The sequence below is a fragment of the Heptranchias perlo genome, unplaced genomic scaffold (assembly GCF_035084215.1).
Source record: "Heptranchias perlo isolate sHepPer1 unplaced genomic scaffold, sHepPer1.hap1 HAP1_SCAFFOLD_133, whole genome shotgun sequence".
NCBI classification, from domain to species: Eukaryota; Metazoa; Chordata; class Chondrichthyes; order Hexanchiformes; family Hexanchidae; genus Heptranchias; species Heptranchias perlo.
Window position 1 is genome coordinate 747,209 of NW_027138569.1, and position 12,611 is coordinate 759,819.

Genomic DNA, 12,611 nt, shown 5'->3' on the forward strand with positions numbered 1-12,611 from the left:
TGAGTGCGACAGAAAACTCTGTCGTTCAAGTAAACGATTAGTTAACACAGTTGGTGTCGGGAACACATGAAAAAGAAACAAAATAGAATCATAGAAATGATAGAAATTTAACGCACAAAAGGAGGCCATTCGGCCCATCGTGTCTGTGCCGGCCGAAATAAGGGCTGTCCAGCCTTATCACACTTTCCAGCATTTGGTTTCTCGCCTTATAAGTTAAGGCAGTTCAAGTGGATATCCACGTAATTTTTAAACGTGATGAGGGTTTCTGCCTCTTCCAACCTTCCAGGCAGTGATTCCAGATCCCCACAACCCACTGAAAAACATTCTACTCTCCCCTAGAATCCTTCTAACAAGTCATTCTTCAAAATCATCCACCTTCTTCAAAATCATGAAGTGTCCAGACAGAGCAGATTGAGAGAAGCTGTTCCCATTGGCGGAAGGGTCAAGGACCAGAGGAGATAGGTTCAAGGTGATTGGCAAAAGAACCAATGGTGACATGAGGAAAATCTTTTTTACACAGAGAGTGGTTCGGATCTGGAATGCACTGCCCGAGGGAGTGGGGGAGGCAGATTCCATCATGGCCTTCAAAAGGGAACTGGATAAGTACTTGAAGGGAAAGAATTTGCAGGGTTACGGGGATAGGGCGGGGGAGTGGGACGAGCTTGATTGCTCTTGAATAGAGCTGGCGCAGACTCGATGGGCCGAATGGCCTCCTTCCGTGCTGTTCCCTTTCTGTGATTCTATGAATATAAGTGGATGGAGCTTGCACGACTAAAATTGTGCTGTGTTGTCTCTGAACAGCAAACTCACCGAGTCCCATAACTGCTGTATGTTGGAGAGCTCAGACCACCAATGTGGAGACCATTGTTTTTTTCCAGCTGTTATTCACATCTTCTCTTTCAGTAATTTTCCCGGTAGCTGAGAATGAAGTGAGCTGAAATGAGCAGGTCCAACGAGCTGGTTTGGAGCACAGGCCAATGACTGATCGCAGCTTGTAACTCAGTCAGTCAGCTCCGTTAGAGCCGCTCCTGTCAGTAACAATTGAAGAGAAACTGTAAATCTGAAACTAAAATAGATAATTTACAATACTTTATATCATCCCACACTTCTCTGTTTCACAGTTTGTCAAACCCAAAACAGCCTCTGTCTGAGAATTGAATGGTTATCGGGGCCGTCACTTAATATCGGAACTCGTTGATTTTTCGGGGCTGATGCTGGTTTATTTCTTTCAGTGAGTGACCCATTTTACACCAAGTGAAGGTCCAATTCTCAGATCAGAGTCTGGGACACTCTGCTATGTCCAGTCTCCGTTTTGCGAAATTCTAAACCCCTCTGGTCCGGTCATTTCTTGGGAATGAGTCCGAAGCAGTCGGGCCACTCGTTTTTAATATCTGTGTCCTCACTGCTAAATAATAAGATTGCGGGTTTCCTTATCAATAATTGTAAATTATTATACTGACTGTTGAGAATCCAATGGAATTGAGCCCCAGATATTCAGTCTGTGCATCTCCTCATAATTGTTGGTGTTTCTCTACAAGTAATAAAAGCAACCGTCTGGTGAAGTAACTCATTGCACAAATATTCCCCGCAATTAATTCCTCTCTTGTTTAATGCAAGGCGAGTGTAGCTCGAATATTATTTTGACGACTATAATTATTTCCCGAATTTCTTTCCACATTGTGCTCCATTTTTTTAGGATGATTTGTGAATGATATTTACCAAATGAGCATTTCCTGCTCAGTGGTGATTTATATTTACCTCCAGCAAAAGCTGATTTCTCCTGACATATTACTCCTGCTCCGAACTACAACAACAAGCTTGGTGTGAAATATATGAACGAAAGTGTTTAATAAAATGGAATAGGGAGAATTTAGATATTTACAAAAGTTTGCCCAACATCAGATTCACAAGAACAGAGTGAAAGAAGAGGTAAAATATATTGGGCTCTGTGGCGCGACGGACAGCACATTGGACTTTTAGTTCAAGACTGTAACGACATTTGAAAGGTTCTGGGCTTGAGTTCTCTAAGAGTTATATTTCAGATCACGACTCTATAATAATGATGCTGTGTTCCACTAGAGTTCTATTTCAGATCACGACTCCATAATAATGATGCTGTGTTCCACTGGAGTTATATTTCAGATCAGGCCTCCATAATAATGATGCTGTGTTCCCCCACAGTTAGATTTCAGATCAGGCCTCCATAATAATGATGCTGTGTTCCCCTAGAGTAATATTTCAGATCAGGGCTCCAAATAATGATGCTGTGTTCCTCCAGAGTTATATTTCGGATCAGGGCTCCATAAGAATGATGCTGTGTTCCCCAGGAGTTATATTTCAGATCAGGGCTCCATAATAATGATGCTGTGTTCCCCAGGAGTTATATATCAGATCAGGTCTCCATAATCATGATGTTGTGTTCCCCCAGAGTTATATTTCAGATCAGGGCTCAATAATAATGATGCTGGGTTCCCCCAGAGTTATATTTCAGATCACGGCCCCATAATAATGATGCTGTGTTCCCCCAGATTTATACTTCATATCATGGCTCCATAATAATGATGCTGTGTTCCTCCGATTTATATTTCAGATGAGGGCTCCATAATAATGACGCTGTGGGTGAAACAAAAATCCAAGCTGATGTCCATGAAAGGCAACTGCCGCCCCGACACTTCCTGTTAAGCGAGTGGCGCCGGTCCACCCCGACTTTCTCAATCCTGAATTCCCTTTGATCTGGATTGACGAACCGCTCTTAATGATGACGTTTGAGGCCTGCACTGTTCTGGTCTCCATATTACGGAAACGGATATAGAAGCACTGGAGAACGAAAATAAAATATTCACGAGGATCATAACAATTCTAAGAGGTTATACATATCAGGAAAGACTGAACAGTGTGGGACATTTTACTCTAGAAGAGAGAAGACTAAGAGGTGACCTGGTCGAGGTCTTTACAATTATGTCGTGGTTTGATAGGTGGGGATAGAGAAGATGATTCAACTTACGGGGAGCCGAAATTTTCGGGTGATCAGTAGAAAATAATCACTCATACCTTCAATAAGGAATTCAGGAGAAACATCTTTACTCAGACAGTAGTGAGAATGTGGAACTTACTGCTACATGGAGTAGTTGAGGAGAATATCTTAGAAATATGTAAGGGGACGCTAGATAAGTACACGAGAGAGAAAGGAACAGAAAGATATGCTGATAGTTTTAGATGAGATGGAGTTGGAGGAATATTGTGTGGAGCATAAACACCAGCAGAGACCAGTTGGGGCGAATGGCCCGTTTCTGTAAATTCTATCTCGAATCTGTGTATTGTTTTATCGCAGGGTTACACTGTCGTATTGTGTAGTGTTTTGTTTTAAATACAGGTTCTGGATCTGAGACAATATAGTACACAGGCGAAAGTAAAAGGTACTACTTTATTGTAACACTTATAACATACAAGTATTGTAACAGACAAACAATCAATCACAAGCTCACGTGCGTCTGCCCGTCGGGGACCCCTGAAGTCGACGGCTGGTAATTGAGCCTGTGGTTCTCCAAGGCACCGTATGCACTCGCAGTCCTCGGTGAAGTCCTCAGAGTCTGGAAAGTCCCCGATAGTTATACTGGGGCATAAACAAGTGCATTTGTTAGGACGGCCAGGTCAAACAGCTGGTGGCATGAGGCGTCTTGCGCGTTGTAAACACATTTCGCTGCTGACAACACTTGTGATATGTCATAGAGTTCACCCTGATGTTCCAGTGCCCACATGAGAACACGAAGAAGGAGATGCTTCAGGGAACAGACCAGCTGTCCCTTGAACTCCGGTGGAAATGTTAGAAGCAAAAGGTTAAACTGCTCCAGGTGAGGCTCGAACTCACAACCTCGGCATTTCTTGAGCCTGAATACTGTTATATTAGTACCGCGCGCTAACCGATTGCGCCACTGGAGCCGCGTTGGTTTAGTAGTCTCATCAAACACACTCATTTTCGGCCTGTAAGACTGCATATTCTTTCAGGCAGGTTTCCAAGTGGACACATGCCGCCACCTGCCACTTGGGCATTGGTGTTTTGGAAATCGAATTCTTTCCTGCCACACACGAAGCAAGTGTTCGATTAACGCCCAATGTAGCAGCATTTTCATTCTGCATTCATGACATCGCGTGAATTGCGATAAATTCATATTCAGCTTCGATCTGCACAACATCTTTTCTCCATGTGTGTTGTTTTCACTTCACCTCGGCTTCTATTCGCAAAGGGTGGGAGACGTTTTGGAACGCTCTTCTGCAGATGGAAGTTGATGGTAGCACACTTGTGAATGCTAATTCTGAGATTGAAAGATTTCTGTGAAACAAGGGTATTAAGGGATATGGGGCGAAGCCGGGTACATGGAGTGAGGTCACAGCTCCGCCATGATCTCATTTAATGGTGCAACAAGATCGACGGGCTAAGTATCACTGCTACTTGCTGCCTCCTGATATGCACCACCTTCACCTGCAAGAAAGCGGGATGTGTGGCTGAGTGATGTGCCTGTCATGGTTAAATAGCTGCCAGTGTGTGTGACCTATGAGTTGTGGGTGGGCGGCTTGCAACAGTGATAATGTGGAAGAGTGAGAGGAAGCCTCTGGTTACAAGAGTTGAGACTTTTCAATTGCTTTCTCTACCTGCCTTTCAATGATTTATGTGCTTGCACTCCCAAATCTCTGTGCTCCTCTACAATCCCTCGCATCTAACCATTCAGAAAATTCGCCGATTTACGTGTCCAAAGTTGATGACCTCACACTTGCCCACTTTGAACTCTATTTGCCATAGTTTTGTCCATTCTCTTAATCTGTCTATGCGCCTTTGCAACTTCCTGCTCCCCTTTTCACTTACTGTCCGTTCTCACTTAGTCACATCTGCAAACTTGGATATCCAACCCTGTATTCCTTCATCGCAGTCATTAATAAATATGGTGGAGAGTTGAAGCCCCAGAACAGAACTCTGGGGAACATCACTGTCACATCCCGCCAATCAGAATACCTAAACTTTATCCCCACTCTCTGCCTCCTACATCCCAACTAATGTTCAACCCAAGTCAAATGGCTCGCTCCAATTCCGTGCCCTCTCATTTTGGCAAAAATAATTCTTTCCCATTTTATTAAATTCCCGCGAGTTGAATATTACCAATTTTGCAAAATATTCCCTGCAGAAATTAAACACACTTTACAGGGCATGTGTTGAGTGCATAGCAAGAAACCCGCGATTTAACTAATAAACAGTGAGAATACACATATTAACACTGAGCGCCAGATCTGAATCGAACCCATTACCCCGAGGTTCCGGGACCCCCACCACACTCACACACTCTCACAAATACACTGCGTTCATATTTAATACCAAATGAAAATCAGAAAATAGTAATCACGCCCAGTGGAATTGGAGAATGTTCGTATTTTACAGAACAGGAAGAGACCATTCGGCCCGTCGGGGCCCGCAGTAAATTATGTTCGCTCTCTCTGCTCTGTGTTGCTCTCAGTATAGATTTTCAGTTCACCAATTTGTCTTTTCCTCTCTCTATTTTACGGAATGAGTGTGGAAGAGGTTCGGTTTGGCGGCTAATCATTTCGATCAATTATTTGAACATAATTTATTTTGATTGTAAATTTCTCGGAGACCGAGCGGGAGTTCAGTTGTCAGTTTTCTGAAAGATTTATTTCGATTTCTGAAGCTGAAGGGCCAACTTGGTAAAAGAACAGATAATCAATTAAATGACCAACATCCACAAAGTGAAAGCAAGAGACAGAATGAAGTAAAGGCTTTAATGAACACTGTTCCGGGTTTTGGATCATTTGGTGATCGTGGTCTAATAAAAAAAGCACCTGATTTCGCTCTTTATCGTGATGTCATCACAAGATTGCAGGTTCCAGTCCTGCTCTGGTCGGTTTTCACACTGGTTGATAACGTGTTCTACATGGGTCGGAACTGTTTTACATCCGACCATTTCTAACTGTCCCAGAAAAGACTTGAGGTAAATACATACATTCCTTGTCTTCCTGACTGTGCGATTTCAACATTGTCGATCTGGGTGCACGGGCAGGACATTTTGTACCGGTCACTTAATTCACACTGTTTGGATTCAGAAAGAAGGAAATAAAACGGCTTTTGGAAGCTATCGGTGCATCGAGGTGGCCGAAATCTTGAGGTGATGCTGATCTACTGCGCTCTGACCTATGATATAACTCGTTCCACGGACATTCCCCATAATTAATTCTCCTTCTGGATTAATTCCAATATGATGATGATGAGGATTATTATCGTTATTTTCATTATTATCGTTACTGTTTATCATTTTCCCCATTTCATTTCACGATGTGTTTAATTTGTGAGGATCTATTTTGCGTTGTTATTTGCCAAATCTGCATTTCTGCCTGTCCCTTTGTCTGCACGTGCTGTATTCTCAACAGCACATTTCAAATACAAGGGACTTAGAATGTCGAATGAAATCTCTTTCTCTAACATTGGGGAGTTGCTGTTTAGTGTTAGAGCTGAGCGCAACAATTGTAAGGATCTGCTGCTCCTCAATTTCTCTGCCCGTCCAGGAAACCGGGTACATCGAGGAGGCGGTTTGTAGATCGAGAGCAGCTTTTGTCACGGGCACTGCTTTTCCGTGAAATCTAGAACTCTCTCCCCTAAAAGGCTGTGGTGACTCCATTAAATGAAAATATCAGGACTGAGATCGAGAGATTTTTGTTGGTTCAGGTTATCTGAGGGTGTGGAGAAACGACGGGTAAATGGAGCTGAGGTACAGATCAGCGAGGAACTAGTTGAATGATGATGTGGAGATGCCGGTGATGGACTGGGGTGGAAAAATGAAAGGAATCTTACAACACCAGGTTATAGTCCAACAGTTTTATTTGAAAATCACAAGCTTTCGGAGATTATCTCTTTCGTCAGGTGAGTGAGTGAATGAGAGGTTCTCAAATCGCATATCTTATATTAAGCTGGGATTCAAAGGTGTCGTTGGTGTTCAGACAGGTTAGCCACGGAAAACAGTATGTCCCAGTGTACTGAATACACAAGGGTCAAATTACACAGACAAGAAGAGAAAGGGACCCGAAAGGCAGAGAGAGAGAGAGAGAGAGAATGTCCAGTTGTATTAAAAACAGATAACTTTTTTTTCCCGTTGGTGGGGTTACGTGTAGCGTGACATGAACCCAAGATCCCGGTTGAGGCCGTCCTCATGGGTGCGGAACTTGGCTATCAATTTCTGCTCGACGATTTTGCGTTGTCGTGTGTCTCCAAGGCCGCCTTGGAGAATGTTTACCCGAAGATCGGTGGCTGAATGTCCTTGACTGCTAAAGTGTTCCCCGACTGGGAGGGAACCCTCCTGTCTGGCGATTTTTGTGCGGTGTCCGTTCATCCGTTGTCGCAGTGTCTGCATGGTCTCGCCAATGTACCATGCTCTGGGGCATCCTTTCCTGAAAAGTATGAGGTAGACAACGTTGGCCGAGTCACAGGAGGATGAACCATGTACCTGGTGGGTGGTGTCCTCTCGTGTGATGGTGGTATCTGTGTCGATGATCTGACATGTTTTGCAGAGTTTGCCGTGACAGGGTTGTGTGGTGTCGTGGACGCTGTTCTCCAGAAAGCTGGGTAATTTGCTGCGAACGATGGTCTGTTTGAGGTTGGGTGTCTGTTTGAAGGCGAGTAGTGGAGGCTTGGGGATGGCCTTAGCGAGGTGTTCGCCGTCATCGAGGACGTGTTGAAGGCTGTGGAGAACTTGGCGAAGTTTCTCCGCTCCGGGGAAGTGCTGGACGACGAAGGGTACTCTGTCGGTTGCGTCCCGTGTTTTTCTTCTGAGGAGGTCTATGCGATTCTTCGCTGTGGCCCGTCGGAACTGTCGATCGACAAGTCTAGCGTCATATCCCGTTCTTACGAGGGCGTCTTTCAGCGTCTGTAGGTGTCCATCGCGTTCCTCCTCGTCTGAGCAGATCCTGTGTATCCGCAGTGCCTGTCCATCGGGGATGGCCTCTTTGACGGAGTTTGGGTGGAAGCTGGATCGGTGGCGCTTCGTGTGGCTGTCCGTGGGCTTGCGGTAGAGTGAGGTGCTGAGATGCCCGTCTTTGATGGAGATTTGTGTGTCCAAGAAAAAAAAAACGATTCTGAAGAGTCGTCCATGGTGAGTTTGATGGTGGGATCGGTTCCTTATAGTTGAATGATGGTACAGGCTCGACCAGATGAATCGCTTCCATTTGTTCCTACGTACAGATCAGCCAAGATCTAATTGAATGGCTGAACGGACTCGAGGGGCTGAATGGCCTACTCCTGTGCTGCACCGACAATGATCCTGTGATATCCCGGCCGCTCTGTGCTGCTGCCCTTGGAGTGTTTGATGGGACAGTTTAGAGGCAGTTTTACTTTGGATTTAACCCGTAATGTACATGCCCTGTGAATGTTTGATGGGGCAGTGAAGAGGGAGATTTACTCTGTAATCTAACTCGTGCTGTACCTGCCCTGTGAGTGTTTGACGGGACATTGTTGAGGGAGCCCCAGCTTCCCGGTTTTCACCATATCCATCAAACCCAACTAAGTCCTTCTCTCCATGCCTCTCAACCCACTTATCAAGCTTCTCACAATATCCCTCAACCCCCATCTCTCAGTCTGCTGTCGTAGCTCTGCAGCTCTGTTTAGTTGTTTGGCTGATAAAAACGTGCGTGTGAAACCCCACGGAAAATCTGTGGGAAGTGCAAATCTACCGAACGGCTTGCCCGGTCGGTTCAGCACTCAGCAAAATTGACCTTGCTGCTTTTAGCTCTGTGACGCAATGGATACGTCATTGTGAGTAAATGAAACGGTTTTAAAGGTTGTGGGTTCAAATCCCACTAGCGTTGTATTTTAGATAACTGCTACATAGTAATGATACTGAAGGGTGGGACCTTGTAATAAAAACCCAAGCTGTTCACTGATGTCCTTCATGGAAGGCAAACAGCCATCCCGACGCTTCCTGTTTTAAGAACATAAGAAACAGGAGCTGGAGTCGGTCATACGGCCCCTCGAGCCTGCTCCGTCATTCAATCAGATAATGGCTGATCTTCTACCTCAACTCCACTTTCCCGCCCGATCCCCATATCCCTTGATTCTCCTCGAGTCCTAAAATCTTTCTATCTCAGCCTTGAATATATTCAATAAATCAGCATCTACAGCCATCTGGGGTAAATAATTCCAAATTTCACAACCCTCTGCGTGAACAAATTCCTCCTCCTCACAGTCTTGAATGACCGACCACTTGTCCTGCGACTATGTCCCTGGTTCATTTCTATCTAACTAGGAGAAACAATCTCTCAGCACCTAACTTGTCACGCCCCCTCATAATCTTTTATGTTTTAATGAGATCACCTCTCATTTTTCTAAACTTCAGAGAGTTTAGGCCCATTCTACTCAACGTCTCTTTATAGGACAACCCTCTCATCCCAGGAATTAATCTAGTCAACCTTCATTGCACTTTCTCCAAGGCAAGTATATCCTTCCTTAGATAAGGAGACCAAAACTGTTCGCAGTACTTCAGGAGAGGTCTCACCAAAGCCCTCACAACTGCAATAAGACTTCCTTACTCTTGTCCTCCAAACCCCTTGCAATAAAGGCCGACATGCCATTTGCTTTCCTAATTGCTTCCTGTACCCACGTAATAAATTTTATGACCTAGGTCACCCAAGTCTCTCTGAAGTCCAACGTTTAATAGATTCTCACCATTGAAACAATATTCTGTTCTTCTATTCTGACTGCCAAAGTGAATAACTTCACATTTCTCCACGTTATACTCTATCTGCCACCTTCTTGCCCACTCAGTATTTTTTTTATATCCCTTTGCAGATTCTTTGTCTCCTCCTCACAAATTGCTTTGCCACCGAGCTTTGTATCGTCAGCAAAGGTGGATACAGTACACTCGTTCCCTTTATCTAATTAATTAATATAGATTGTAAATAACTTAGGCCCAAGCACCGATCCTTGCGGCACCTCACTAATTACAGACTGCCAACCTGAGAATGACCCGTTATCCTTGCTCTCTGCTTTCTCTCCGTTAACCAACCTTCTATCCATGCTAATATATTACCCCCAACCCCATGCGCCCTTACTTAATGGAACAACCTTTCATGTGGGAACTTATCGAATGCCTTTTGAAAATCCATGTAAACTACAGCCACTGGTTCCCCTTGATCTACCCTGCTGGTTACATCCTCAAAAAACTCCAATAAATTTGTCAAACAAGGGGCTCCAGTCCCACTCGACTTTCTTGATACTTAATTCCCTCTGATCTGGATTGGCGAATCGCTCTCAAGGAGGAGGCTGATCTCCAGCTCAGGGGATTCATAGAGAAGAAATGAAAACATGGCCAGGCCAAAGTGAATCTGCTGTGCTTCCATTCCAATCTCTGCACTCAGTCCCCATTCAGTCTCACTGCCCGTCTGGACATTATAATCTCCAGGCAGTAAAGATGACCTCACCGTATTGAAACACCTCTTGATGAAACTCTTTGAACGGAATCCAGTGTCCGGGCAAGCCTCAGTCACACGCTGAAATCCCCCAGGATGATGTGACACTTCAGCCAGTTCCTTTGTCTGAACACAGAGACGGATGGAGTTCGGGCGGGGTCGCAACATGTGAGGAAACCACGTTCGATACAGACAGAGGGGGAGAGAAACGGGATAAATTAAAAAATGATAAGTTCGTGTAATTAAACTGAGTTTTAAGTCCTGAGAAGTATCGGCGGAAGGGAAGAGTGATGGAACGAGGAAAAACAATATAAACTAAAGGGTACAATTCTAATAGGGGCGCAGGAACAGAGAGATCTGCGGGTCTCCGTACACAAATCAGTGAAGATGGTAGGGCAGGTTGAGAATGCGGTTAAGAAAGCATACGGGAACCTGGGCTTAATAAATAGATGCAGAGAGTTCAAAAGCTGGGAGGTTATGTTGAACCTTTATAAAGCAGTGGTTGAGCCACAACTAGAGTATTGTTTCCAGTTCTGGGCACCGCACATTCGGAAGGATGTGAAGGATTAGAGAGGTTGAAGAAGAGATTTACGAGAATGATTCCAGGGATGAGGGACTTCAGTTCCGTGCATAGACAGGAGAAGCTGGGGTTGTTCACCATTGAGCCAAAATCTTGGAGGAGATTTGATCGAGGTATTCAACATCATGAAGGGTATTGGCAGAGTAGATAGAGAGAAACTGTTCCCATTGGCGGAGGGGTCAAGTACCAGAGGGCATAGATTTAAGGTCATGGGCAAATGAACCAAAGGCGACATAAGAAAAAAGTTTTTGACACAGCGATGGTTGTGATCTGGAATGCAGTGCCGGAGGGGGTGGTGGAGGCAGATTCACTCGTGGCTTTCAAAAGCGAATTGAATCAGTATTTGAAGGGAAAATAATTGCAGAGCTTCGAGTATAGAGCGGGGAAATGGGGTTCGCTGGATTGCTCTTGCAGAGAGCCGGCACGGACTCGACGGGCCGAATGTACTCTTTCTGTGCTGGAACCATTCTATGACTATAATTCTAAGAGTGTTCTAGATAAGAACATAGTGGAGAGCGCTGGCTCCGAATCTGCGGTAAATTCACTCCCTGCAGTTTGAAACACTCCGTTTTTCTGATATTGAGAAGAATCTTGTTGCTGTAACTGCAAAACCAATTTGAAATTTCACTTCCTGTCCGGTCTCGAGAATCAGGGGATGAAACTTTTGAAATTGTCGAATGTTTTCCTATTGAAGTGAAGTGAACCGTGCAAATCCGGTTAAACCGGCGGGTCGGAATCCCCTTAGATTTAGAATCCAGCTCTTCAATCTCTTCGCTAAAACAGCTCTGGTTTAAGAATTAAAGTCGTTGACCAGAAGCGGTCCCGCGGTGTTGGTGTGTCTTTAATCTCCACCATGAATGTTTAGCTCTCCCCGAGAATCAGTTTGTCCAACGTCCTCAGACAAAGATTCGTTCCCTCCTGTCGACTTGATTTGGGAAAATACAGAACATCAGCGAACAGCTGAATTTTTATTCCGCAATTGATTGATATTATTTAATGGAAATATAAAGGAGCAGGGGGCACTTTAACCTCACGGAGATGATTCGATGCAATTGGAAACCCGTGGATGGGAATCTGTGGAACTAATTTAACTCGGCAGTCAACACAGAGAGGCTGGGAAGCAAAAAGCAAGGGCTTCTGGAGGCTGCCAATGAGGAGAAGGAAAGATTGTTCTCGCTGCTCTCTGGAGCACAACGGGTGGAAAAATGGAAGCAAAGAAACAAACAACATGAACTTGAAGGCACCGCTGGGATTTGAACCCAGGATGCTTTGTTTACAAGACAGGTGCTTTAACCATTGAGCCACAGCGCCCACATTTCTTTAAATCTTTCCCAACGTTATGGTATTGATACCTTTGTCAAGCGACTTTGTTGAGCCTTCCCCTTCAGAGCGTCTGCGCAATAACATCGATCTTTTGTTCAACGGTCTCAGCCTGAGAAACCATGGAAATCAGTCGTGACCTTCTCTTCCTTATCCCCTGTCAGTACATCTTATATCTAGTCCTATTCATCCTGTTTTAATCCCACACTCTCTCCACACTATCTGGTCTTACCCTATTGCATTTCTGATCTCT

At 44.6% G+C, this 12,611-nt stretch overlaps 2 non-coding genes across 2 annotated transcripts; both read right to left on the reverse strand.

Annotated features, from left to right (window-relative positions):
* Window positions 1-3,843: 3,843 nt before the first annotated feature.
* On the reverse strand, window positions 3,844-3,939 carry trnai-aau (transfer RNA isoleucine (anticodon AAU)). Its single transcript has 2 exons — window positions 3,902-3,939; window positions 3,844-3,879 (listed from the first exon to the last, which is right to left on the reverse strand). It is a non-coding gene; the product is annotated as a tRNA-Ile (tRNA).
* An 8,337-nt stretch (window positions 3,940-12,276) lies between these two features.
* trnat-ugu (transfer RNA threonine (anticodon UGU)) lies at window positions 12,277-12,349 on the reverse strand. Its single transcript has one exon. It is a non-coding gene; the product is annotated as a tRNA-Thr (tRNA).
* Between the last annotated feature and the right edge of the window lie 262 nt (window positions 12,350-12,611).